The sequence below is a fragment of the Aulostomus chinensis genome, chromosome 9 (assembly GCF_037954235.1).
Source record: "Aulostomus chinensis isolate RoL2024-O1b breed Wild chromosome 9, RoL_Achi_v1.0, whole genome shotgun sequence".
NCBI lineage: Eukaryota > Metazoa > Chordata > Actinopteri > Syngnathiformes > Aulostomidae > Aulostomus > Aulostomus chinensis.
Genome location: NC_141328.1, coordinates 6,806,544 through 6,833,397, shown reverse-complemented (window position 1 = coordinate 6,833,397; position 26,854 = coordinate 6,806,544). Strand labels below are relative to the sequence as shown.

At 42.5% G+C, this 26,854-nt stretch overlaps 1 protein-coding gene across 8 annotated transcripts in view; it reads left to right on the top strand.

The window, feature by feature from the left end:
- The window catches only part of camta1a (calmodulin binding transcription activator 1a), a 306,871-nt gene that overhangs the window by 109,849 nt on the left and 170,168 nt on the right, over positions 1-26,854 (top strand). Inside the window, exon 2 of one of the 8 annotated variants that reach the window (XM_086213434.1) lies at positions 17,905-17,999. The exons of the other annotated variants lie outside the window; for them this stretch is intronic. The gene's annotated coding sequence lies outside the window, so the exon portion shown is untranslated. The remainder of the gene's footprint in view (positions 1-17,904; positions 18,000-26,854) is intronic. 8 annotated transcript variants of the gene reach the window in all.

The following is a 26,854-nucleotide window of genomic DNA, read 5'->3' as shown; positions in this document are numbered from 1 at the left end:
TGGCAGCAAGGATGGACGTAGTGGGAAACCTCCGAGCAGAGGGATGAGCACCTCTATTTATGTCAATCACAGCCTTGAATCTGGCCTTTTATTACAACGAGAAGCAATTAACCTTTCAGAAAACAGTGTCACTCAAGCGCAGACAAAAGAGCATTTTGGAGATGTTCAACAAGGCCTGAGACAAATGACTTTGATAAGGTTGGTGTTAATGGTCAACCTGTGAAAATGAGAGTAAGGTTCACTTTCGTTTTACATAGATCTGCAAATATTAGTGGCTCCTCCTGCCTTGATCACTTTATTTAATCACATATTTGGAAACTATTTCAAGTCAAAAAATAACTGTACATTCGCAGAATGGTAGGTCAGATTTTTGTTACGTATATAAAGTTAAAATAGCAATTGCATTTATAAAAATGTGATCAACTCTCTGGATTTTTAGAATTTTGAGAGCCTGAAAATAAGGGTTTTGGCAAGTGCGTGTGTGTGTGTGTGTGTGTGTGTGTGTGTGTGTGTGTGTGTGTGTGTGTGTGTGTGTGTATGTGCTACCATTAACCAGAACCCTCCACACACACACACACACACACACACACACACACACACACACACACACACACACACACACACTCCTGCAAACTGAACTCTACATCTGTGTGCACTAAACAGCTGGACCAAGAGGAAGTTGGGCTATTACACAGCGCATGTAAATAGATTTAAAGCTGGGTTGGGGGGAGCAACAGGATGGACGGTTCGCAGAAATACACAGTCAGTGGGAATGTAATTCACGTTGCTGTTAAGGTCAATGTGGAGGAATGTTTTCGGTTCTATGTGTCTTAATTGGAAGGCTTCCAGACCCTGGGGTTAGCGCACCTGCTCCGCTATCTGTGGCTGCAGTGGGAGTCTCCTCTCCAAAAATCCAAAATGAGCTTAGAGGGTATGAGAGTGAGTGTTTGTGTGTGTGTGTGTGTGTGTGTGTGTGTGTGTGTGTGTGTGTGTGTGTGTGTGTGTGTGCGTGCGCGCGCGCATATGTCTTGGAGTACAAGGGAGGTGGAGGAGAGAAATTGAGAAATAACTGTGGCGTGTGTGAATTTATGCGCACACGTAGTAAACCTTCAACGGTATAAGATGCATTTGGGTGAAATGGTTGTGTTTTATTGTGGAAAAAAAGAAGAAAAGCTCCCACATGCTGTTTTAAACTCAGCAGTTAGAACACTTAATAAGCAAAAACACAATTCAAACCCACAGTCACACATTTCTTTCAGGTCTACAATTGAAATCATTGGCTTGGTAATAGATTTTTATCTCATTAAAATTTTTTGAAGTAATAATTTTAAAATGGACAATTAAATATATGCCAGAGAGATAACCAAAATAATCTTTAAAAAGGTGTTTTATAGAATGGAGACAAAGACATTTTTTAAAATTCAGCTTCCCCGGCTGATTGTCCTGTATTCTTCCTGTCTTTTCATCTTTATTTGATATTTGTTGTGGTCAATCAATATGCAAATATTGCACTATTGTTTCCTTTGATATTTCTATCATATGCCATGATACTCAATCATCGTAAATTATAGTTTAGAACCGATGTATGATGGAACCTTTTCCCATGATTATCACCTTTATCATCCACTGCATTCATTCATTTATAAAAGTGTTTTCATGATAAAAAAAATAAACAACAACAACTTTTGGGAGTGAGAATGGAAGGTTTTCATTGTGATCAGTCAGGATCCTAGAAAAGGGGTTTAACTGCAATTCAGTTTTACGGACAAAAATTGAACGTGGCATCACATAAATCCTCCTCAGATCCCTCCTTTTTCTATACAGAAAGACAAACTTGACAGAGGTTAAAATAGTTAGCTCCATTATAATAGTATTTATTATTTTCAGTACTTTCTGTATCAGCTATTGCTACTTACTAATTAAGTGACCTCTTGTATATATGGAAGAGCTAATCTCTTTTTCCGCTGTGTTCATTTTCTTTTCTTATCTTTTGTTCCAAGAGAGCCTTTTCATATCCCTCAAGACTTTTAGAGTGCAGGACATCTTTTACATGTTAATCTTCTGCAGATGGGTTCAAGTAATTGTCAAGTCTTACGTCTCCCTCGCTGTTGTGTGTGTTTTTATCTGACCCTGCTTTGGAAATTCTGGGCGCATTAACAGTTTTTGCCAGTCTTTGCAGTCGTGTTTCAGTGCATGACCAAGATGCTCTGATGCGTTAGCTGTTCCCTGCAGGTTTATGGATGTTTTGGCCCCCACAGTCACCACTCCCTTCAAGAGGCTCTACTCTGGGAAATTAAGACTGCCAAACCTTCACCTCTCCCTCTCCTTTTAGAGTAATTACGCAATTCTGCCTCTCTGAGCAAAGGGGGGGGGGGGGGGTGGCGCACTCAGATTCATTGAACACTAATTCAAGCAGGAAATCCAAAAGGGATCTACATATTTTCACATTATATGTACAAGGACGGGGTGAAGTACAATATACAACTGATATTGTTGTGCAAGTTATTGTTTAGGCTCCCCCCCCCCCCCCCCAAAAAAAGATTTTTTTTTTCCCCCCAGCAAAGCAACTACTGCAAATACAGAAGGTCTTTTAGGTCAGAGGGAGACATCATGTCAGGAGGCATAGTTTTATTCCATCCTATTTATTATGGATGAGATAGAGGAGGAAAAGCGTTGCACAGTCTGGCTGAGCCATGGCAAATATTTTGGCATCTGGATGCTTAATAATTCATAAGATAAGATGATGGAGTCGAGGTATAGATGATGGACACCATGCAGAGTGCCGCTGGTATTTGTGTCTGTTTGTTATATATAGCCAGATTTACTCCTTGCTCTATGCCGTGGGCTTGTCATACAGCCAGTCCTCTACTCCTTTTGAGATGCATAGAGGGGCAGAGAAAGCTAGTGGGCTGACTGAGGCAATTAGGTCTATTATTAGTACGACACTGGAAGGATTGATGCACACAATACTCAGTGTGTAAGCAGAAAGCCTGGCTACGTGAAGGAAATTTTAATGGTGAGAATTTCCAAGATTATATGGGCCTTCATTAACATTTTCACACATGGCTGCCTAACAAATGAGAAAAGAGCCCTGGCATACCAGCAAATTTATCACGTGCACGCAGCAGACCGGCTCGCTCCTTCTTCTCCTCTGTGGTGCAGAACATACATGTACCTTTCTCACAGCAACTTTGGCCATGGGCACTTTGGGTGTCTGTAGCTTTTAATAATTGGGCAGAAGGGCAGTGACACTGTTCCACGCTACATAATACATACAAGTACGCAGTGTATACCTGGCTATCGCTCAAAATCCCAAGGCTGCTTAATGATGAAGTGCTGTCTGTTAGATTTTCCCCAACTGAATCCTGGACACATTCCTTAACGTTGGATTCCCAGCTTTAATTTGGCATGAATTGTTGCCGTTAAGGTACACAGGCAGGCCTCTTGGCTGTAGGGCAGGCTTACTTGAATTAACTGTGTTGCACACTTTACATTCTCTGCTCCCTGACATCTTGAGAAATGTTCCCTAGGATCTTTTTTCCCACAGAGAAGTTCATTAGAATGACAAATAGCATCCTGCCATAAAGTGGAAAACATCAACACGACACAACAGAAACTGCGATCTGAGGGAAGTGACATGCAGGGAAGGAAATGAATTAGACTCCATTTGATTCTATGTGATATCAGTAGCCATGGCTTCACCATCCTGTCAGTTCAAACTTTCTGCTGACTCACTCCTGGTTTTTCTTAGTTGTACTGCTCTCTCCGTGGGTTTGAGTTGAAGAGCTTTGTGCTCCTTCAAGTTTGCAATCCCACTGGGCTTTCTCCTTTAGCTTAGAACTAACATATTTGATTTAGCTGATCAGCTGGGTGATATTGAGAGGCTCTATTTGAGGAGTCCAGCTCTCTGAGCGTACTAATCTCCTCAATCTTTGTAGGTGCCATGTCAGCAGCAGCAGCAGCAGCGGCAGCAGCAGCTCAGGTTGGAGGTAGAGGTCAAAGTCGTTCTCTTCACTCAGCTTGTTTTTGAGGATCGTTGCATGAACGACCTGTTGCCATGACAAAGCCAGAAGCTCAGAAGCCTCTTCTTCTCTTCATCCTCCTATGGTTGCCCTGGCTGACTGCCAGACCAGCCCTCCGTATCAATAATGAACGTTTTCAAGAACAGCTTAGGCAAGTGCAAGCCTACCTAATGTCCTTAAGACAAAAGGAGATATTGCCATGGACGGGGGAGCTAGAAATCAATTTCCCATTTGCTGCTTTAATTTCAGCGAGATGGGCAGAGAGATTAAGGCCGAAGGCACCTGTAAGCCCCCGTGTAGATGAGCTTTACCTGGGTCTGCTGTACTGGCTGGCCTGACCCCCTGGCTAATTAAAGCCCTCAAATTGATCCACAAACAACATGATACCGATCTGTCCTTTACCACCCTCAGGAGCACATCTCATTGTGGAAACTACTCCATAATGGCCTCATAAAACAACAGTTTTGGTTGTTTTCTTGCCATCCATTAGATTGAACTATTTTTAATTTCAGCGATGGTCACTACAGTGGTTTATCGTGCACCAAAGCATCTGCCTTATGGTGTTTGCTTTTCTGTGCATGTGTCCCTGTGACATTAAAATACTTAGTGAAGTTTAGGGAGAATGAAGAACACAGACGTCCACATTAGTCCTTCTTCCCACGTCTGCTGCTGCTGTCTCCAACAGTAACTATGTTAAAATTAATTTGCCACCTTTTAATATTCATGACAAATTAGCTACACTGTTGGGTTGCAGTTTTCATTTTAGCTGGTTTATTCATAACAATTCGTTACGGGCAAAGTTGTCAAAAAATATCCCTTGAATAACTGTTTTTTGTTTTTGTTTTTTTACTCACAAAGCTTTTCTTGGACTCGCAATAAGTTTTTTTTTTCTACTTGAATAAAACTTCACCCGTTTGCTTCATCCACTGCAGCCTCTTTGATGGCTTCTGTGACATTTGGGTTTGGTGCTGCACGGAAAAAGTTGAAAATGATCAATATGTTTTCTACATTGATATTAACCAAGGGCACGGGGGCTCAGGTGCAGAGGGGTGGCTGTGTTATTGGTTCAATCCTCAGATCCAAGAGAAAATGTGCAAGATGAGCTGGTTGGCACCTTGCATGGCAGCCATCTCCGTCAGTATGTGAATTGGTCAAGGAGTCATCGTTACTAAGCGCTCTTAATTCTGTTTAAGGTCGAAAGGCACTATATAGAGTCCATTTGCCATTGAAGAATAGCAACGCCTCTTTCAATGAATTATTTCCCAGCCCTGGTGCACCTATTATGCTCACTTGTTCTGCTTTATCAGAATGGTGGAGGTGTCTGAATGACAGCAACATCTCCTTGGCAACATAACGTAACAGCCCAATAATGCTGTCAACAGATTAACAGCCTCTCCCTCGGCAAGTGGAGAGAAGAGAATTGTGCAAATATAGAAATCCTATAAGCAATTAGTGCAGTACTTTCACAGATAATTATAATCATATATATCATAGTACATAATCACTTAATCAGAGTTAGAAAGTAAATTAATTGCAGGAACGGTGCGAGGGAACGAGGGAAAGGTTTGAGTCATTGAAGTTTGGCTGATAACAAACATCACTTGGCGTACAATAGTCAAGTCTCTCTTTGTAAGTCCGTATCTTTGGCCAAAGAGCCACTGCACCCTGTCCCCCTCTCACCAGGGAAGGCCAACTCAGAGGCAACTGTGCTGAGGAAGAATTACACTTCATGTCATAATATAGTATCCCCCCCCCACACACACACACACACACACACACACACACACACACACACACACACACACACACACACACACACACACCTGTATCCAAGAGGAGTCACATGCGTGCAGCACAACATGTTTCTTTTTTCTATAGAATTGCAGCAATCCAGCACAATGCAGATTAAGAGAGCCTTATTTTCTCTTGGGTTTTAACAGAGAGATTTGAGCAGAAGTGACACATATGCTAACATGGACTGAACTTGGTCTAGTTTCCTAGGCAGTGGAATTACATAATGGACTGTCTCAGTAGCCATGTGCTTGGCTTAGAAGAGTTATTTTTAGCAATCTGCATGTAGCCCTTCCCTCACGTACAATGGTTGTCGGCTTCATTGTGGTGAATTTTTAACAAGGGCCTTTTCCTAAGCCCCTCAGAGGAGTTAATTAAAGTGATAGAGGCTAGAGCTGATGAGCCACACCACCCTGACCTTGAGGCTCTGCTTTCCCCACCTCTCCACAATTGTACCTGCATAATCAAGACACACATGCATACAGACACACACACATACTCCTCTTTGTAAGAATACATACACATTCCCATGAGTTCCAGAGCCAGTAAATCACCATGGAGCAACGCACACAGGGACATTGTCAACCATTCATTTATTTATTTTAGAGAACGATCAAAGCAGTGTTCTGCATTTGTTTCATGCATCACAGCCAGCAAAAGTCGTGGTGAGGAACATTGTGTTTTTGTTAATCGTCATCTGTTTGTCAGTCCATCTCCCCAGGAGACAAGGATGAGGTCATTAAATGTGGTGGTTGAAGGTCAGACTTCAAAGTCACTGTGACCTTAATTTTTTCCTGTTTTGGTGTAGAGGGAATACCTTTAGAGAATTTAAGTTTAAACACAGGTCGAATAAAGTAGTGAGTTTCTTAAACTATGCGCAAATGTCTGCATGGATCTCAGGGTGAACTAATTCAATAACCGTAGTCAAGGTCACCATGACCTCAAAAACACATTTGAGGACACAAATCAACAGTTCATACAGTGACTATGACAACATTTCACACAAATCTCTCAGAGGATGAAATGATGACATTTTATATCTTAAAGGTCAAAGGTCAAACTCAGTCTCACATCATAATGTTCTGTAAAATTACTTCTCTGGCCATTATTGTTAATAGGGAAGCATACTGTAGTACTACCAGGAGGTAATTTTAGTTTCTGTTTCGTTTGTAGATGGGACTCTTGGTGCTTTGCCTGTCGTCTCTACCTTTCCCCTGTTTTCTCTGCCTCTGTGCGTCTGTGTCTTGCTGTACTTAGAATCTGACGGTATGGCCTTCGTGCAAAACAGGAGAAGACTTGGTATTTGGTTATGTGGTGCATGCAAATGATCTCTCTGTCAAGGCTACTTATTCTAATATGACAGCGTAGTGAGTTATCTGGTCTGCTTTATATTGGCAACCAGATCTGCAGCTGCCAGCTAGAGGGTAGGAGCTCAAATGTGTGTGTGCATGCATCTGCGTGTGTCTGTGTATGTGTGTGTGTGTGTGTCATCAAGCTAGACAGTCCGAGACAGAATAGATGAAGACATGCAAGAGAGAGAAGCCAGCCAAGACAGGCATCAAATAAGCAAGAGATGGGAAGATGGCTAAGAGCGAGAGAGAGTGCGTCTTCCCATCCCGTGTCCCCTCCTCCTCTACAAGCGACACCCCCCCCCCCCCCCCCGTTCTACTCCTCCAGTGTTAGTGCTGTTTAGTAGAGCTGTCTCTTTCAAGAACGCCATTGAGACACGAATGAAGAGAAAATGAGGAAAAAAATGTTTTGGCGAGAATGGGATGTCACAGCAGATAAGCATCACGAGCTGCTCCATATTTATTATGTGCAACAATTTGACTAACCAGAGAATTTAGATTAATAACATTGGGCCTCGGGAAGTAATTTCCTTTTTTGTGAAAGTGATTTACATGGCGCATCGCTAAGAGAACAGCTCTTGCAGGCCTTTTTGTTGTGTCAGCTAAAAATAATGACATTTAAAGTACCAGCCAAGGTTAATAGGCTTCCTCTTTGGTTATGAACTTTTTTGCATGCCTCCTCCTTTCTTCTCCCTGTGAATTGACCCACCGCTTTTATAGTGTCAATATTCACACTCACGGTAAACCACCTATATCCTTATTGCCATCACCTCCTTTGGCCACCTTTCAACCCGCCCTCTATAAAGCGGGAGGGAGTAAGCATCTACCATATAGTTCCAACTTAGCTTTGTAATGGAAATTGGGAAGATTTTTGGACCATTACCTGAGATGCTGGTGTAATCACTGTGCCATGGTCCAGTTGAGCAAGTAATTACACATTCAAATGGGAATGAAACCTCCAATCTAAATGTTTCTACAGGCAGCTGCCAACGCAGTTTAATTCAAAAACACCTTTTCATGGTAAAACATGACTTTGCCTGAGGAGCAGTGGAGCTACTTGACGTCAGCAATGTTAGAGCTCTGCTGTATTTTACCAAACCTCAATGTCTCACTGGCCTTTTCTGTGTCAGCACGCAGCCTCAAAGAATTGTACTGAGTTCACAGTGCAGGTGGAAACACTGGTGTTATATATTTTTTCTGCGGCTGCAACTCTAACATCACTACGCTGTGCTGAGATGGGTAGCGGGCAGTTAGGTGCTGAGGGGCTTCTAAACCTCTCTATCTCCGGCAGTAAAGCTGCTGCATGGGCAACGGCGGCCTACCCCACCCACTCCCATATTTCAGATAGATCTATTTTTGATGTTGGGTTCCTCCTCATGCCGGGCAGGTGTTTTTAATGAGGTGCGCCCAGCATCCCAGGCAGTCTGCAGGAGGATAGAGTTATTGATAAATCATTAACGTTGGTGGAGGAGGTGTGGAGGAGTTGTAGCCTTCTCTCCTCCGGAGAGCTGTCGTACTGCTAAATATTTCATCGGCACACAGATGTGCTGCTGTCTGTGTAACTGCTCATGGCTCCTCAACTCTCTGCTGTTACGTAGCAGTGAATTGTAATCCAACCACTTCATCCAAATCTGAAACAGGTTTGAGAAAGGAACGACTGCACCCACCAGGTCCCAAAGGCCAACCCTGCTATATTCAGAACCCCTCCCACACTTTACTAAAGTGTGTGTACAGAACGACAGCTACCCACAACACACGCCCCTCAGTAGGCAGAAACAGCAAACAAATGTGTCATAACAGAATGAGGTGTGCTGAGAATTTTACCCAACTGTGGCCGTGCAGCACTTCTATTGCTCTGATTCCATTAGACTTATCTCCAGAGGAGGGAGCAGAGAAACAAGGGCTGAGTCAGACCAGAAGGGTCCAGGGATTACTCATTCCCCACATCCTCTGTACAGAAGCATGTAGTTCATGTACTGTCCTTATCCCCTGCTTCATTTTTAGCAGTGCTTACACTCTTGTTATGCCATCTTCAGTGCACCCATTTGTCTCAACTGTGTAACACTGCCACCTCCTGTCTGGGAGCCCAAGGGTACCAGTAAGCGTGGCAACATCATGGGCAGCTTATAAAAGAAGATGGGAGGGCGAAAAATGAAACAGGGAGGAACAGGATTGATAAAAAAAAATAGACAGAGGGTGGGAGAAGAGAAGAGAGAGGGGGACAGGGGGAACAGAGATGAATATGGGGGTATGAGAGAAAGAGTGAAAGATATCTCAGAGCTCACCCAGCCCTGATCAAAGAGCTGTCTCCCTAATCCTCTAGATTCAGCACTCAGCCTGTCTCTGAGCATTTCCAGTTGCAGACAAAAAAAGAAAGGAAAAAGACTTGCGGCTAAACTGCCCTGAAGTGGTGCTATTTTTACTTTTTTGGAGAGGTAAAAAGAGGGAACCCCTGCTGGGGGGGTGCACAAGGACCGCACAAAATTAAAGGAACAAAGCACAGGGGAGAAAGAGGAGAGATGTTTCTTTTATAAAGCCATCTAGACTGAAGAAATAAAACTGTCTGTGTGTGCAATCGGATGCTTCAGCAGCTTCTAGTCAGATGATGTTCACAACAATATGTTCCATATACTGGAAACTGTAATATACCTGCTGGGCCAAGAATCAAACCTGCAACCTTTAAGCCCACTTTACTTAAAATAGAGTCAATGTCAAAACACAATCGTTACATTGTCAGGTTCATGAAGTTAAAATGTAATCTATTTCTCTTCTGTACATTAAAGCACTGAATATGTTGGCAGCGGTACTATTTGACTTCTTGGTCCAAAATAATCCCCTGTTGTGAAAACACAAGTTTATAATTAAAAAAACATTAATGTAGGGAAAATAAAGCAACACATTTAATACTGCAGTACAAATGAGTTTAATTAATTTGAGTGATAATACTATGTTTAATTTTTATGTTGCTGCATTTCTTTTCTTGCAGTTTATGTTGTATTCGTATTAACTTTTCTCAGCGGATACACGGCTCTGCTTTGAACAGCCTCAAAATGGTCAATTTAATTTGCCATAATAATTCTCATAAAACCCACTGGGAATAAATTTCATCTGACCCCCTTGCTGTCTGTGTCACAACAGCAGGAAAAGATGTCTCGATCTCATATGCATGAAGCAGAATTACAGTGGCACAGTGTGCGCGCCTGCGTGCGCGTTTGTGTGTGTGTGTGTGTGTGTGTGTGTGTGTGTGTGTGTGTGTGTGTGTGTGTGTGTGTGTGTGTGTGTGTGTGTGTGTGTGTGTGTGTGTATAGTGGAGCAGAATGAATGCATTCTCAGATGGCAGGGAATAAAAGGGGACTAGGTGGAAGGAAGTAATGAATGAGTTGAGGAAAGGTGGGAGGAAAATAGCCAGGAATGGGCTTAACAGGAGGCTGTAAATCAAAGGAGGGAGTCAGGATGGAGCAAGAAGGTGAGGTCAGTCAGATGGAGAAAGAGAAGGAGGAGAGCTGGCCAGCAGCACTGGAGGAGGAGGAGGAGGAGGATAAAAATGTGTGGTGAGGTAATGGCAGTGATGAATAGCCTATAGCTGATCAGTAGAAGCCAGGCTGGTGTTTGAAGATTAGATTTTAATACAGCACTTTGACTTCACTCTGCTTGCAAAATAATCACAGGGGAAAAGCAAATTAGGAATTATTTCATACACCTCAAACTGATTGTGCCAGTTTGCCCTTGACAAGAAAAGCTTGAACAACCTGCCATGTTTAGGTTGTCGTGGTCTGTGTTATAACGGAGGTGAATCAATGGTTCAGAAATCATTTTTTAAAAGCAAGTCAGCAGTGAGAAAGTGGGAGCACGACACCTTTTCTGAATGTTTCATTAGAGTAAATGTAGTCCAGTCCTCAAGTCTCAATTGGAGGAATGTCTGTCCAAGCATTTTTTTCTGTGATTTTTCTATCCAGTGTTTTTTTTTTCCCAACACATTGCAAGAGTGATACAGTACAATGGCCTTACTTTCTCTCATTTGCTAACACATACTTTCACTCAGATGTCCTGTCCATCAATCCATTGTCCAAAGCACTCATGCTGTTGGTGGTCGTAGGAGGCTGTCATTGGGTGAGAGGCACGGTACATCCTGGACATGTCGCCAGTCCATCACAGGGCCAGCAGAGAAATTCACATCTACAAACAATGTAGAGTCTCCCACTAAGCTAACCTGCATGTTTTTTGGTGTGTGGGAAAATTCCATAAAAAAGGCCCCTGCCGGCAATCAGATTCCAACCACTGAAATGTCTGCACACGTAGACACTGAGCTGGGAATTATGTGAATGATTATGAATTAGTGAGTTTATGAATGGATTCCACTTTGTGTCCACTTAAGGGCAGGATTGCAAATGCTTGTCATTTCACATCTGTCTGACTCACGCTGCTGACATGCCTTAAACTTAAATGCATTTAAGTATCGACTGATTTAAAGCTTGATAATTGAAGATACTGGACAGGCTAATGTGACATACTTGGTTATGGGGCTTTTAACTGCTCCACTTCTTTCAGTGTACATGTGTTGGAACAATATTGGCCATAGAGGATTCAGTTCGTCTTGCCAACCATCACGGTGGCTAGTGGGGGGACAAAAATAGTGCTCTGTCTGTTGCCAAGGTTACAACATTGACAACATGACGTGGCCATTCATTCTCAATACTGTATCTCCCTGGCCTTCTGTGAGAAAGTGGCTGCTAATCTTAGCCCTCAATCTACCCAGCTGTCAATGTGAAGAAGGAAGCAGTCGAGGTATGGAATGAGGGGAGTTCGGGTCAGCTACGGCCCCTCACATTGCACCCCGTTACACTCAGTCGCCCCTCCCCATCTGCCTCCATCCATGTTCCCTCTGCTTCCAGATAAAAGCCATTGGTCTCCAATCCCTGCCACTGTGTGAGCTGCTTCTATGCAGACCTGTGTGTCACTTTGCAGGTATACGTGCTGGCATGAGGACAAGAGAAAGCTTGACTGCTAACCGGATGTTAGTCACAATAAAACTGTAATTGAAAGATATGTTATCGTGACTATTTCAAGCTGAGGAAAGTGGTATCAAAGAGAAAAAAAAGGGAAGAATGGGGACCTCTTTTAATTAAAAAACAGTGCTCAAAGGGGCGACCAAAAGTTGAAACTAGAGGCATGTTTGGCATGAATAAGTTGCCCCTCTCCTTTGTGTGGTGACACTGACAAATAGAGCTCAGTGTGTGAAAAGGAGACTTATCTTTGATGGGTAATGAATTCAAATCATGGAGATGAACGTGCTCTTTGAGGTTCAGAGGGCTTTAGCTGAAGTCATATTATCTCACTCCGACAAATGGAAACGGCGCTGTCACATGGTGGCGTCCCCACGGTTTGATGCGTCAAAAAGAGAGGGTGTGACATCTCTCAAGGTACTGTTGTGTCGCAGGTATTCCTTTTTGATAGTGGTTTATTTATAAATGCGGTTTATCCTAACTCACTATAGTCAAGTTGCGTAATAGCTTCTCTAGCGCACACAGCATTCCCAGATGTCAAAGAATTGACTTTGGTGTTATGCATGTTGCTAAAGCAGAACTGTTGAAAAATGGCTGTGCTGCTCTGATGTTGTTCTGAGTCAACAGTTGCCCTAGCTGAGGACACCTGCAGGCTACCACTGGCCAGACACATGGATATTTAACCAGTTCTTTGTGCTGAACCTTTGTATTTTTATAACAGACACTGTTTTCAAAATGTGCACAAACCCATTTCTGCTCAATTGCTCCCAGCGGCGGCTCCAAATAGATTTAGCAATGATACTGAGAGAGGGGAGATAGGGAGTGGGAGAGACATAGAGACAGACACAGAGAGAGAGAGAGAGAGAGAGAGAGAGAGAGAGAGAGAGAGAGACTTAGAACAACCAGAAGGCAGGAAGGGAGAGTAAAAAAAGGGGAAAAAAATAGCTTGAACATGAGCCAGAATGGGATTTTTGCAGTTCAGTTAAGAAAGGCTTTGAATGTATTTGAATCACAGACTTGATCTGCCACCAGCCTATTTTTATTAGCTGCTTGACAGTGCAGCATAGTGTTGGGATTACAACCGATGCTTGTGTTATGCAGGATTCCTCACAGCTAAATTTGTGTTAGAGCGTTCTCAGCATGCCTCTGTCTTCTCCTGGAAAACACTATATTGCCTTTCCAGTTTCCTTTTTGGTTTCCAAACTGTGTCATTTTAATGCTTTGGCTCATATATTAGGAAACAAACATGGTCGGAATTAGAGATTCATATCTTGTTTCCTTTTTTTCTCCTCGGTTTTAACGAGTGATTCCTCATCCTAATATCTTTTGAGAATGGAGCAGATATTCAAATGAGTTCTTTTATTATGAGCAATATTAAAGCTAGGGTTTGACGTTGTTCAAACTATTAATTGAAAAGAAATGTATCCTATCCTCTTGAGCGGTGTACATCATATCCCTTTTACATCCCCTGTGCGCTAGTTTATGTTATCTGTGGCTAATTTATGCCACACATAATTTGGCCTTGATTGTAAATGTCCAGGGTGAGATGAGAGTCTTGTCGCTATTGTGCCTGTGCCTGAATCATACATGGTCTCGCAGGATTAGATGATTGTGAATTTCAACTGCGGTTCACAAATGAGCATCTCTCTCATTGGATGAAAAATGTTCCAATCTGCATATTCTATCTCTGAAGAGAATAAGAAACAATGTTTACACCCAGAGTATAACTTAAATAGTTTCGCAAGAAGGCGGGAGAGGTCTGCCCCACTGCCATTGTTGTTAACAGAAGTTGCTTTGAGCGATTTTCTTTCAGGCAGCCTTCATTACTGGCAAGCATGGTGAACACATGTGGTGGATTTGTCATAATTAAACTAGGGCTTGGCTTGGACTTGGAGAAAGATGCAATAAAGAAGACAGTTTATTTAGGATAAAGTCCCCAGCTCTCGGGAGTTTCACAGAGGGAAACTCCACACTCTAAATCTAGTTGCACTAACATATGAGGGGATAAAGCAGCTCTATTAAATTTGTTGACTCCAAAGATCCTCTCTGAAGCTGCCACGTATTGCATTTGTTGGCTTTTCCATCCCTGCTAGCCTTCTGTACGACTTCTAGGATTGAATCAGACAGTGCCTAGATCCTCAACATTGCATGGGATGAACACTATTGAATTGCTTGGCTTGTAGATCCACAGTTCTAACTTCTTTAGACTATATTGAATTTACCATCCTGGGCAATCAATAATACTAAGTTTTGCAGGGAGTATTGAACTCCATCCTCACACATCTACCCGGTGGTAGGTTTCTCCCCAATTGCTTTGGAATCTGCAGGCTGTCACACACAAGAGAACTGAATCTGAGTTTTTTTTGTTTTTTTTAAAGCAAGGTTCATAAAGCCATGGGACTTGTGCAGACTGGGCCATATAGTAAAACAAAAGTAATGTTCACCTTCCTCGCCTGTAGTCAGATAAAATGTGAGCGGAATAATTTCCTGGCTGAGGCGACATGGAGAGGTAGGATAATATTCTGGCAAGATAGGAGGTTCTGTTTTATATGTTCTCATTTAATATGGTAATCCAAATGATTCTAGTGTTTAATGAGACTCTGTCTGGCCGATTATTCTGTCCTCTGAAAGCCTGTCCATGATAACAGTAGGCCTAAAGGGCAACAGCATAGCTGTGCATTGCTGTGGCATTCAGTACATTGCATTTCACCATTGCCCCCCTGGGTAATGAAAGGCCTAATAAATGAATCCATCAGAGTGTCTGTGTGCTGCTCTCTGTGTGTATCTGGGATGCAGTCAGGCCCAGACGTGCCCAGTCTCCGGGCACACAGAGGGAAGGGATGCCATTGTTGGCAGGCCTGATGAATGGGTGGCACGCCGCGCCATGACAAAGACGAATGTGACAGCCCCCATCCTGCAAAAGGGGGGCGGTGCTCAAGGGGAGATCATGTGATGCTGACCACCTCCCTTTCTAAGTTACGTCCCCAACTGGCTGAGCCTAAGGTGGCAGAAGAACCAGAGGGGAAAAGGAGGAAAAAGACGAGGAGAAATATTATCGGATCATCCAACTGATGACTGCCTCCCACCCTAAACACTCATCCTCAAACAGCACAGAGCAGTCGAACGAGATGCACCACATTAAATGTATGTGAAAAAATAGGGAAATAATCACTTTAATCTGACTTCAGTATTTAATAAAGCCACTCGACAAAATAGCAAACCAAACACAAAGGAATTCACCAATAGATCCTCTTTGACCAGAATTGATGCGGTAATCTGTGCAAGATGGTAAATAGAGGAGGCTCTGACACTCTATTTGGTTTTCAACATTATTAGAGGTGGGAGGAAATTAAACACTACCGATCAATAGCAATATTTGTTTTATATTACTTCAATGTCCTTTGCCTGTATGAGTGAGTGACTGGTATCCGTCTCTATCAGATACCTCCTGTCTATTAGGATGATTATTTATGCTTAAAAAGTTCTTGTTCAAGTGCCGATCAGCGTTTACTGCTATTTCAGGGCCAGTTTATTCTCATCCTGCCTGGATGCAGAGAGGTGTTTGTTGTAATTGGGAGGAATCCAGTTTTTTACACCTTTAAACCTTCCTCAAATGTTACCACAGTATACTGTATTACCAGCTGATTAACCTTTTGACATGATGCCCGTGGGCCTTTGAAAAATTAAATACCCACTTTGCGCCGTGCACAGCTGCTACATTGAACTAGACACTACTATGGCATATTGTTGGAGAGCCCCAATTCTTGTCATGCGAGCCATTTCAAGACGCAGTCACAACAGTGGGTTCATAATTTAATGACCTAATATTTAGAGAGTTGGGGCACCCATAAAGCCGATTCTAATGCACTGATCTGTAATATTCCAACCTGGTCCGTTCGTCCGATCCCTGCGTAGTATAAAACACGTCACTGTGACCCTAAACAGATTGAGATTGCTGTTTCATCATTTCAAATTAGCCAGCAGATGTGTTTTCGTCTTGGTCTGTCATAACTTAGTTTGCGTGCCAACTTGAACGGGGGCTATGCTTAAAGTTTGATTGACACATCATTTTAGCCAATAGGAGCTTTCATGTCATACTTGGCTGATGGCTGGTGTTCCGTAACACCAATGAAATCCAGACCGTGATCATATTCAGCAGAATATGTGTATGACGGGAAATAAATGGACACAGTTGCTATTTTTAAGTACCCTGCTATTGGTGTAACTGTATAAAATGATTATGACTCAATCAAAGACTTTAGGTTACAAGTGCATGCAGGATATTTTGAGCCACACAAACATGTCAGTCCAGACTGGAATTATGCTGCAGTGCATAACTCCTTTCAAACTCCTCAATAGACAGAGTCATCTTCTCTGTGGCAAGGAAGGGAGGAGGGGGGTCTGTTAACTATCCCCTACAAGATGGGCCTCTGGTGAGAGGGAGAGAAGCACCAAGGGCTAAGTCAATGGGAAACTGAGATGATTAAGAGGCTTTCACTGTTAAGAGGAAAGCGAGGATTGGTTTCTATTGCACCCTCTTCCTTTTCATGGCCTGGTCTAGTGGACAGGCTGGTGCTGTAGTCTGAACAGAGCCAAGACTAGCCTATTAATAGACTATTGAGTGCTATTGATCCTTGGCTCATGTGACACATAAGATACAATGAGCCATAGATCCCAGGATAGAGCTATGTCTTTCTTTTCACTTTGCCACAATTTCATATGATTATAGGAGTTTGAAGATCAGTCAGACCGGCCTATCGCTCTGTAACGATGACCAGATGTGTGATGGTACTTTGGGTAAAAGCCCACTGCAATTTGGAAACTTTTGTCATAAACACAAAAGCTTTTCAACAGAATGGACACAATGGAGACTGGGTTTTGCATGGACTGAATACTGCCTCTTCATAATATGATGGATAGTTTTTTTGTTGGGTTTTTTTTTTTTTTGGTTGCAAACTACCTAAACATGGACATGTTTCAAAAAAGTGATACTTTCTCTTTGCATCCAAGGTGAGAATCACTCAAAAAAGCTGCTGCACAATTACCTATAAATTAGAGGGATAATGACGAGAGGGAATGGTGGTTATATCAATAACTCCTCTAATGGTCAATTCCAGAATGCTATCTGCCGTGTGCTAGATTTAGTGTAATGGATAAGGTGCCTGTTTAGCAGAGGCTTACTTGTCGCCAAACGAGGGAACAAACCTCAAATAGCCAAATTAAAAACTGAATAATTGATGAGCGATGCCAGGATGAGAGAGAGGAGAGGTGACAGCTGTAATTTCTACTCTTGGAAAAAAAAAAAAAAAAAAGAAAAGAAACCTTGGCATGTAATTTTTGAGAATTTATAAGGGCATATGAGAGAAAAAGAGACAAAAGGAGAAACAGATATAAGGATCACCGTTAAAGGAATGATGGTTATAACAGTTGAAAGTCAAAAAAAAACTTTAGAAAATTGGAAATGTTATTTTCGAGGTTGACTGCCAGTCTGTGTGCCTCTCTTCCTTGGATTTGAGCCTCTGTTTGCAGTAGCAGCAGTGTTGCCATGATAAGAAGTTTTGAATGGTTTTGGAATGACAGTGAGGGAGGTTATTTTGGTGTCAGCTTACGTCTGAATGTTATTGAATACCTAACAAGGGGGTCCATTGGGCATTATTCACAATCTGCATACAAGAGGGACGTTTGAGGATCCTCTCTGTGAGATGTGTTGAATAACACCCCCCCCCCCCCCCTTCCCAGAAGACCATGCCTGACTGAAGCTGTGACCTCTGCCATGTGTACAGAGACGCTCTCATTACCTGTGGAAAGGGCTGGAACCGCTCAGATTGTTTGAGGTATGCAAGAGTGCCGGATGTGCTGTAGAATTTATTAACTGTAATGCTTTTTTTTTTTTTTTCCCTCTCATAAATACAAAATGATACGTTTGGGTTTCCACAGAGGAACAACAACAATGAACTATAACATTATCGGTAACAAGGGTGAAATTGGTTCACATGGCAGAATATTATCATCCCTGGTTATTGTCATCTGGAGGAGGCAGCTTCAGCAGACTTGCTAATAACAAGAGTCTGACTCATTCGCTGTTTTTAGCTTGCTGGGTTTCCACTGATTTTTTTTTTGTTTTTTTTTTCTCATGCACCTGTGAGAAGAAAAAAAAAAAGGACTTCCCTGCTGGCGGCTGGTGATGCAATCTGATATGAGTGCGGGCTATGTGATCACAGAATAGCCTCTCTGGTGAAGAGGTGAAACTATTACTGCACCATTGAGTGCAGGTCATTTGCCACAGCCACCTGGCCCTCTGATCGCTGTTTGTAAGGGGCTGCACTAGCTGGATTGCTCTCTCTCTCTCCCTCTCCCTCTCCCTCTCCCTCTCTCTCTCTCTCTCTTGCTCTCTGTCTCTCCTCAGTTATCCCGTGTGCTTGAGCACAGTCTGACGTCCAAACTCACAAGCAATATGGAAACAGATAAATGCTTTTTTTTTTAGAAGCACATGAGTAATAACTGTTTGTATTTAACTGTTTCGTAGAAATAGCCTCAAATTTGACAGAAGGCATAATAGTTACACACAGGGTAAACACAGTCAATATGAATTTTTTTTTTAGCTATTTGTCGTGTAATCATCTTTAAAAGTTGCTTTTCAGGTGTACTACATGATTAGATATTTGCTTTTTACCAGATAAATATATTTGATGTTGATTCTTGACAAAAGGTTACAAAACAGTATGTCTCAGTTTGCAACAGCTCAACAGTAACAGTGGTGGAGGGGATGGAGCAAGGACCAGGGAAGTACCCATAAAAAATTTTTGGGGGGAGAAGCAGGATTTTTTATGACTTTCTTTAGAATTGCAAGATAGGGCATTTTGGGGACATTTCATTAATAATTACGTGGGAAATATTACATTGACCTTTGTGAAAATATTCATATCTAATCATTTAGAAAATATACCCAGACATATATTGCGATTTTAGTAATGGATACACATATAATAGACCAGTGAACGATCGGCCTTGGCGACCTTGTGAGTGGCACAGTTATGAATCAAAGCAAAAGAAGCTTCTTTGAGTTGTGTGTGGAGGATAAACACATATTTTTCAGTGAATTTCTCTTTGAATTGTGAGTTTACTGACTTTTGTTTTACTGGCCCTCTTTTAACATCCCATTGATTCACAGCTACTGGCTGCTGGGAAAACAGTTTACCTGCATTGTCAACTCCAGCTCAGATCCGATGAATGATGGTACACTTTATTTATTTTTACACGACGCAAAGACGTGCCCTACGATGCCTTTGATTAACAGGATGCATGTTGAAATATAATAATGCTGACCAGACATGGAATATGAGTGGAATGTGACACAGGCAGTGAATCAGTTGCAGTGGAAGAATTTTGACTCTCAGATAACACAAATAACATTGATCAGGATCGTATACTCGGAGTCCAGAGACATTTAGGTAGTCCTTACGTAAAATGATGACCTTTTATAGACTTTTATGAGATAAATATAGTCAAGAAGTGTGAGGAAATAGGTGCAAGGCAACAAAAAGGATACGAGACGAGAGGTATACAATAAAGAGACTCCGAGGAGGAATCTTGACAGCGTGTTGTGAAGAAGGCATGCTGGCTTGCCAGCTCGCATACACACAGATGGACGGTGTGTCAAGGGAATCTCACACACTCTGATCAGAGGCCCCCCCCCCCCCCCCCATCCCGCAGTGGGAGGAAATGGGACTGAACGAGAGGAGGAAGAGTGGGAGAAGGAGTTAATCACCACACTAATGCTGCACTTCATCATCGTTTCCTTAGCCCGCCTGCTCACCCTCACTGCCAGTCCTTAACTGTCTACACAGCGCCCCCTGCTCCTAATTTCAGCTACGGCACTGTTGAAGACGAGCTCATGATTGGACTATCATTCTGTTTGAATAACTGCTACTCAAGAAGGATAGCATGTTTATGGAGACATGCAAACAACCATATGAAGGCTGTTGATCCTTGAAGGTGATTCAAGTGTCTGCCTGTGGGGACAGAATTTGGACTGACCTTGGCTCTTGTCCATCACATATATATATATATATATATATGCAAGGGAAAGTGCATTTGTACTTTTTTTATATTCTTGCCTTTTTGACACTGGTCCTTTGAGGAGAACTGTTTATTTTTTAAAGGCCCACATGCGGTGCACTGACCCTGTGCTATGTTTGTACACAGCATGGTGTTACCTGTGTGTGCTTGTGTATTTTGCATGCATGTGTGCATAAATGCATGTAGGATGCATTCCGTGCACAGAGATGGATTTTAGGCTGGCAGTGAAGGTGAGGGAGTTAAAGCAGGCGTCTCCCTCGGGCTCTTGTTCCAGAGACAGTTACAAACAGGATCTTAGAAAGTACGGACTGTGCTGCCGTGCATGGCCAACCACCAGCCCAAAAATTAGTCCATGCTCAGTGCGCATACCTCACAGCCTTGCTGCCACACCCGCCACTCCACTATGGCAGACTTTCCCTCAGATCTAACAGCTACCACAGCCTCTTAAAGCCATTTTAGTCTCCCAAATTAAATGCTATAAGATGCCATTCATGCCTAGACAAGTGCACAAACCTGTCTTCGGCTCTGACAAATGCCACCACTCGCACATAGCACGCAGGCACCTGTTGAGATCTCTGGACAATGCTTGCACAGATAATTCCAACTTTATGGGTTTTATGTTGCATTTCGGTGGCAGAAATATTTGTCGGAGCCTTCGTAATGTGTGAAAAATAGCTGGTGGAGATAATGAACTCAATCCATAAACAGGGTTGTTGACACACTTAGAAGCTCTATTGCTCCTTGGATTTTCTGATGATGCCTCACACAGACATAGACACGTTACTTCTTAGTTTTTTGTTTTTTTTCATGCTACTTTACTGGTAATTTGTAAAATTTTTCAAAGTTATATCATTGCCTCTACATAGGAAAACAAGTATTTGACCAAATAAGTGACCTACAGGCTATGGAAGAAACAAAACATGTCGCTATACAGTCCCTGGCGTTAGTATGGCTGTAGTGTGGGTAAGTGTGCTCTGTGTGTGTGTGTGTGTGTGTGTGTGTGTGTGTGTGTGTGTGTGTGTGTGTGTGTGTGTGTGTGTGTGTGTGTGTGCGTGCGTGTTCGTCCATGTGCCTGCGTGCGTGCGTGTGTGCGAGACTGTGAGTGATAGAGTGACAGCCACATGACAAGATTGAGCTGTGATCACAGCTCTGTTGAGGAGACACCGATGGCGGTGCTTGGCTGGATGCCTGTCAGTTTGTCTATCTGTCTGCCTTTCTGGTCATACTGTGGGTACACATACACATAGACACACTGAAATGTACCTGGCTCAGTGCTTAATGGGTGCCTGTCTGTCATACACATTCCGCCAGCACACACATACACAGTCAACAAACTGATGGTTGAGATGCCACGGTGCACTGATTTCAGCTTTGGTTCCACATCACCTCCTACTAATGGCGGTAATTAATTGATGAATGAGGTCAAATCGGAGATATATCCAAGCATGTCTCAATTCAGATACAACCCCATCTCATCCCTGTGTTCACTTCCCTGCCACCCCCCAAGTTGTTTTCTTAATGTGCAGTGCACCACATTCCCTCAGTGCTCATCTGCATAAGACCTTGGGATGAATGTTAACGATGTTTAATTAGACAAGACGTGGGATGGATGAGTGGGTGGAGGCAGTGAGGCCAGGGCGGTGCTGCCCCCCGCTGGGGGGAGAGAACGTGTAAAACACTCTCTGCAATCATTCACACTCACACACATTTGATGAACTATAAATGACCGTTAAAAGGCCAAAAGCGATAACAGAGCATGACCTTACATGTGATTGGTACATTCTGATTTAGTATCTGTCAGAGCTCGCCATCCTATATTTCATCAGTGTCCAGGGCATGGACAAGTCATTGTTTATGTAATATTAATATTTATAATTTACATGTATATACATTGTAGGCCTATGAAGGATCCTATAGTGATTACTAAGTGAACCAAACTTTTATTTCTCATGAGCCTTCTATCTGGAAGTAACAATTTTCTCATGAGCTTAATTGCACCAAAATGTGAGCATTGAAATTAAATTCATCCATCTGCCTCAAGTCCTTGACTGTATTACGAGTTTCTAGAGTATTCTTCTACTACTGCTACTTGACTACTGGTTAAATTGATTTAGTACAGTGATTCAGTTCAGCTAATTAAACTACAGCCAGTTACAATTTCTAGTCCATAGGTGGTTGACTGATTGTGACTGCGATAAATGGTCTTTGAGTGTACTGTGATCTGTGCCTGAGGCCGGCACACTGCCTTCTCATGCTTATCTAAGACAACTTTCTCGTCCCAGCTTGCACTATATAAACATTTCCACTACACTGATCTGTGAAGGAACGTCAGGCAGCAGTTTTCTGTAGTGTAATCCAGTAATGTTCTGCGCATCATTTCGACAGTGCAGCCATTGCAGAGATAAGGGGATGCAGATGTTTCATGCTAGCTGTTCCCATTTGAGGTGTCATTATCCTGGCTTGGTCTCAGACCTGCTGTTTTCAGCTCATCTCCTCAACTGGGTGAGTGACTGTGGACCAGATGCAGAGACACACTGAATTGTGCACTTTGTGTCTATTGCTCACCGATGTCTCTTCCAGCTTTGGGCTTATCTTGTGGTCATGGCCAGACAGAGACACCTGCGAATGCTGTGGATTAGCAGGCTGCCTGGGGTAAGGCGTTTAATGCAGCGCCCCAAGGATCCAGGGCTGAAGGCAGGCTGTGTTGTGAGGCTAAAGCAAGCTCAACGAAGGCAACTCAGAGTGTATAGATTGTGATCAATGAGTTATCGAAGCTGCCATATAAAACATTCAATGAAAGTCTTTTGAGAGAAGTAGGTAAACCTGCTTTGATTGCAACAGAGAAAATGGGAGTGTGTTTGTTCTCTTTAAAGTCTTGCTGAAAAAAACAACAAGGCAGATTGTTCTCCTTTGTGTTGGAGATGCCATGTTGAATCTCCACTCTTAATTAATTTGGTGAGCACAGAGAGGGAGCGTTTGTCACCCTTGCTCCTGCCTGTTAGTGCTATTTGTCTCTGGGTGACCTTTGATTTCACACTGCATTGGTTTTCTTCCGTTATGGACAAGAGGCGGTTTTTGCTGACAACAGAGGAAACCTTATCTTTTAAATAAGTAATTCCTCAACTGCTCAGTGAGTTCACCAGCAGCAAAATATTGGGATTGCTGAAAAGGCAGGCACAGAGGCACGCTAGGGAAAAGTTCTCCTCCCTATATATGCTACAGCACCTTTGCCCAACTCTCGTTAAAAATTCCACTTGGTTTGAATAATGCTCTCTACACAGCAGTGTACTCTGTACTTTGAGACTGATTTTATTTGTAGACACAATCAACATTTTTTTTTTTTTTTGCCTTATTATATAGTCAGGTAAATTCGAGGCTTTAACCCTGGATTTACATTTCTCACAGTACTGTTTGACTTTATCAGCTATTTGCCTCAGTATTGGGCAATATCGGGGTAGAGATTTGGCCATACTTTCCCCTTATTCTCATGTGATCCTATGATTCTCACATGAGGTAACATGATTTGGGCAGCTATTGATGAGAGTGAAATTGTAAATACAGAGCAAGAGGAGGCATCCCAACCCACCAAAGATGAAGGAGGAGGTGTTCTGCAGTTGTTTTTGTTTGTATTGATTTAGATGTATATGGGCAATATGTATTTAAACTGTAGCATGATATATCTCTTTGCGGTATTGCTAGAAATGCCAATATGAAAACTTTACCATAAAAAACAGCAGTTTTGAGAGCCGCACACATAGAAACATTGATCCAAAAAAAAGTACTTCATCCTGACTTACATTAAATACTGAAAAATACCAATTAGGTTCACTAAAGATTGGAATAAAAAATGGATTTAAACTCCAAATTGCATTTAAAATGTGATTACCAATACTTATGTCAGACTTTAATACTAGAATGAGGTGAAAATGATTCATGTGAAAGTGCAAACAAAATAGTGCCAATATTTACATATATTAGAAGGATTTGCACTAATAAATCATGAATGGTATGACATGGTGTTTATTGTGTTTATCTTGAATCATTTCTTTATTGAATTTACTATACGATGACTGCATCAGCAAATATTACTAAATACTTAAACACTTACAGAGATACAAGAGAGATGACGGTGGTTCTGGCATGTCGCCCCTCCTCTTGCTCTGGTTGAGATGTTTCAGTATGAGATTATTTGGACAGCTCCTGCTTTGGTTCCTGAGGGGGCAGGTTTATCCTTGTACTGTGGAGGTGCTCAGCCAGTGACACAATAGCACCAGCAAGGCCTCTTTGGCACCAGCTGGGGATTTTTGGGACGAGCACATTGATTGGGGTGATGGCTATAGTGACTAGTGGGACGGATGAGGGAATTGCAAAGGAGTAGATGTGTTGGCACCCGGCTATGTGGGTTCTAGCTGGGTGCTGAACCAGTCTCCAGTAACATTGATGCATGGCCATGAATTATATTATGCCTTGGCAGCTGCTTACTCCCAGATTCATCTCAACAGTCATTGGGTTATTTATTGATTTGTTTCCACAATTTGTCAAAAAAGTTCCCATGTAATAGAAAAAAAAACACGACCTAACAAGATTAAAAAATGAGGCAGATTTTGAGTATTTTACTGAGTGGGTATTTGTACAAGTAAAGGCATTATGACAGCTTGCAAAGGTTTAGCAACTCAATTCTGATGGAGTTCTTTGTTTCTGCCTAAATGACATTGGGGGAAAAAAAGATGGTTTGGCGAAGTACAAGAGTTTTTTTTTCTCTGGACGTCTCTTGAGCACCTGCCTGGAAACCTGCCGGGATAACACCTCATTCAATGGCTGCCTGTAAGCTGTAGCAGCTCAGGCTGTGTGAGATAGAAGTGATGCCTTGGGCCTTTTGTTCAACTCTGACATTGCTGTTCAGACACCTTTGTTCTGGGAGGAGAGGCCCATTCACAGCGTGCCCGGGGAACAAATTGAATCTGGTTGACAATTAATAGCCGTGCGGCTTGTTTAATTAAGAGCATGTAGCCAGCGAACGACGTGAGGCAGATAAACAGAGTAGAGCTGCACAGAGCCAGACTGGACTCACAAAGGAGCTGGCCATTGCATCTGGTTGATCGATTCTCTACCATCTGCAAAGAGCAGCCTGCACCTCCCCTTCTCAATGGGCCAAACCTTTAGGGGGGGGAGATGTGAGACTGATAATGCACACAAGGCAGATGGGAGTATGCAGATAGTCGTAGAAAAGTTTCGGAAAAGTTAAGAGGAAAATAGTGCAAGCTCAGTATTTGGTTGCTCCCGTTTCATGGAAATTAACATATATGTGGTCTTGACTAGAACATATTACACGTCTCAGTTGACGTGACTGCTGTTTGGACTGCTGAATGGGGGAAAAAATTGCGTGGAATTTATCCGTATGAACTCATATGGATGGGTAGTGTCACACAAGGTCTATTTCATTGTCAATAAATTTCAGGCAGACCTAGGAAATTATGCAAAAAAGAAAAAGCAAATCAGTTGCTTTTCAATCAGCTGGTTTAAAGTAGGCTATGCAGTGCATATTTTGATGGCAGTCTGCAACATTTTGCATGGTATGTAACAGAGTGGAAGAAGAAGCAGCTTTGGTGAAAAATGGAGAATTACTTTCATGTGAGCGAGTTATAATTGCTCTTTTCTGCCAGCTAGTATTGGCCATGTTACATGATGTCTGGAGCCATAAATAAAGTTTAGGAATATCTGGGAAAATGCTTGCAGTGGAAACAACCAGTCAAGTCATGTGGATAACTCAAAAAAATGGATACCATCTCCCATTTTGCACTTTAACTCTATTTTTTAAAAAGGCATCAACCACCTCAGGTGAGCATCATTTTTTTTTTCCAAATCCTTATTAACTTTGTTTTTTTGGTTGTTGTTTTGTTTTGTTTTGTTTTGTTTTTTGGGAAAATGCAACAACCGCCTCAAATGGGTGTAAAAAGTTTTTGCCAGCTGAAACATGAATGCCAGCAGGCTGGTGGCTAGAGGCGTTTGTGACCATCAGTGTTCCACATTCCTAGTATCGAAACATGAGCACAAAGCAGCAGAGACGAGGGAGAGAGAATTCTTGACAGTTTGTCTGATAGGCCAAACAATACCGGCCATGGCCAGGCAATACTCTGGACAGATAGCCACACACGCACTCAGGCACTCACACCCACTTCAATTAAAGAGAGCCCTCCTCCAGAACTAACAATCACATCAGTCAGCAAGATGGCAGGAGCTGAGAGGAGATAAAATGAGAGCATTTCGTGTAAGAGTATGACTGATACTATATGTGTGACTGCATGTACAGTGTGTGTGTGTGCGTGTATGTGTGTGTGTGTGTGCGTGTGTGCGTGTATGTGTGTGTGCGTGTATGTGTGTGTGCGTGTGTGTGTATTCCGTCTGGACATGTGTGTGCTGACAGGCGTACAGAGAGATGACAGCAACAGAAAAGGGAGTTGCAGGAATGTAACTTGTTCATGTTTGAATTACAAGGGTGCGTGTGTGAGAGTGCGCTGTACAGACTGCGTACAGGAAGTCGCAATGGAGGATAAAAGGCCTGAGTCTTGACAGACAAAGGGTGATCCTTTCATGCTAACGAGTAGTGGGG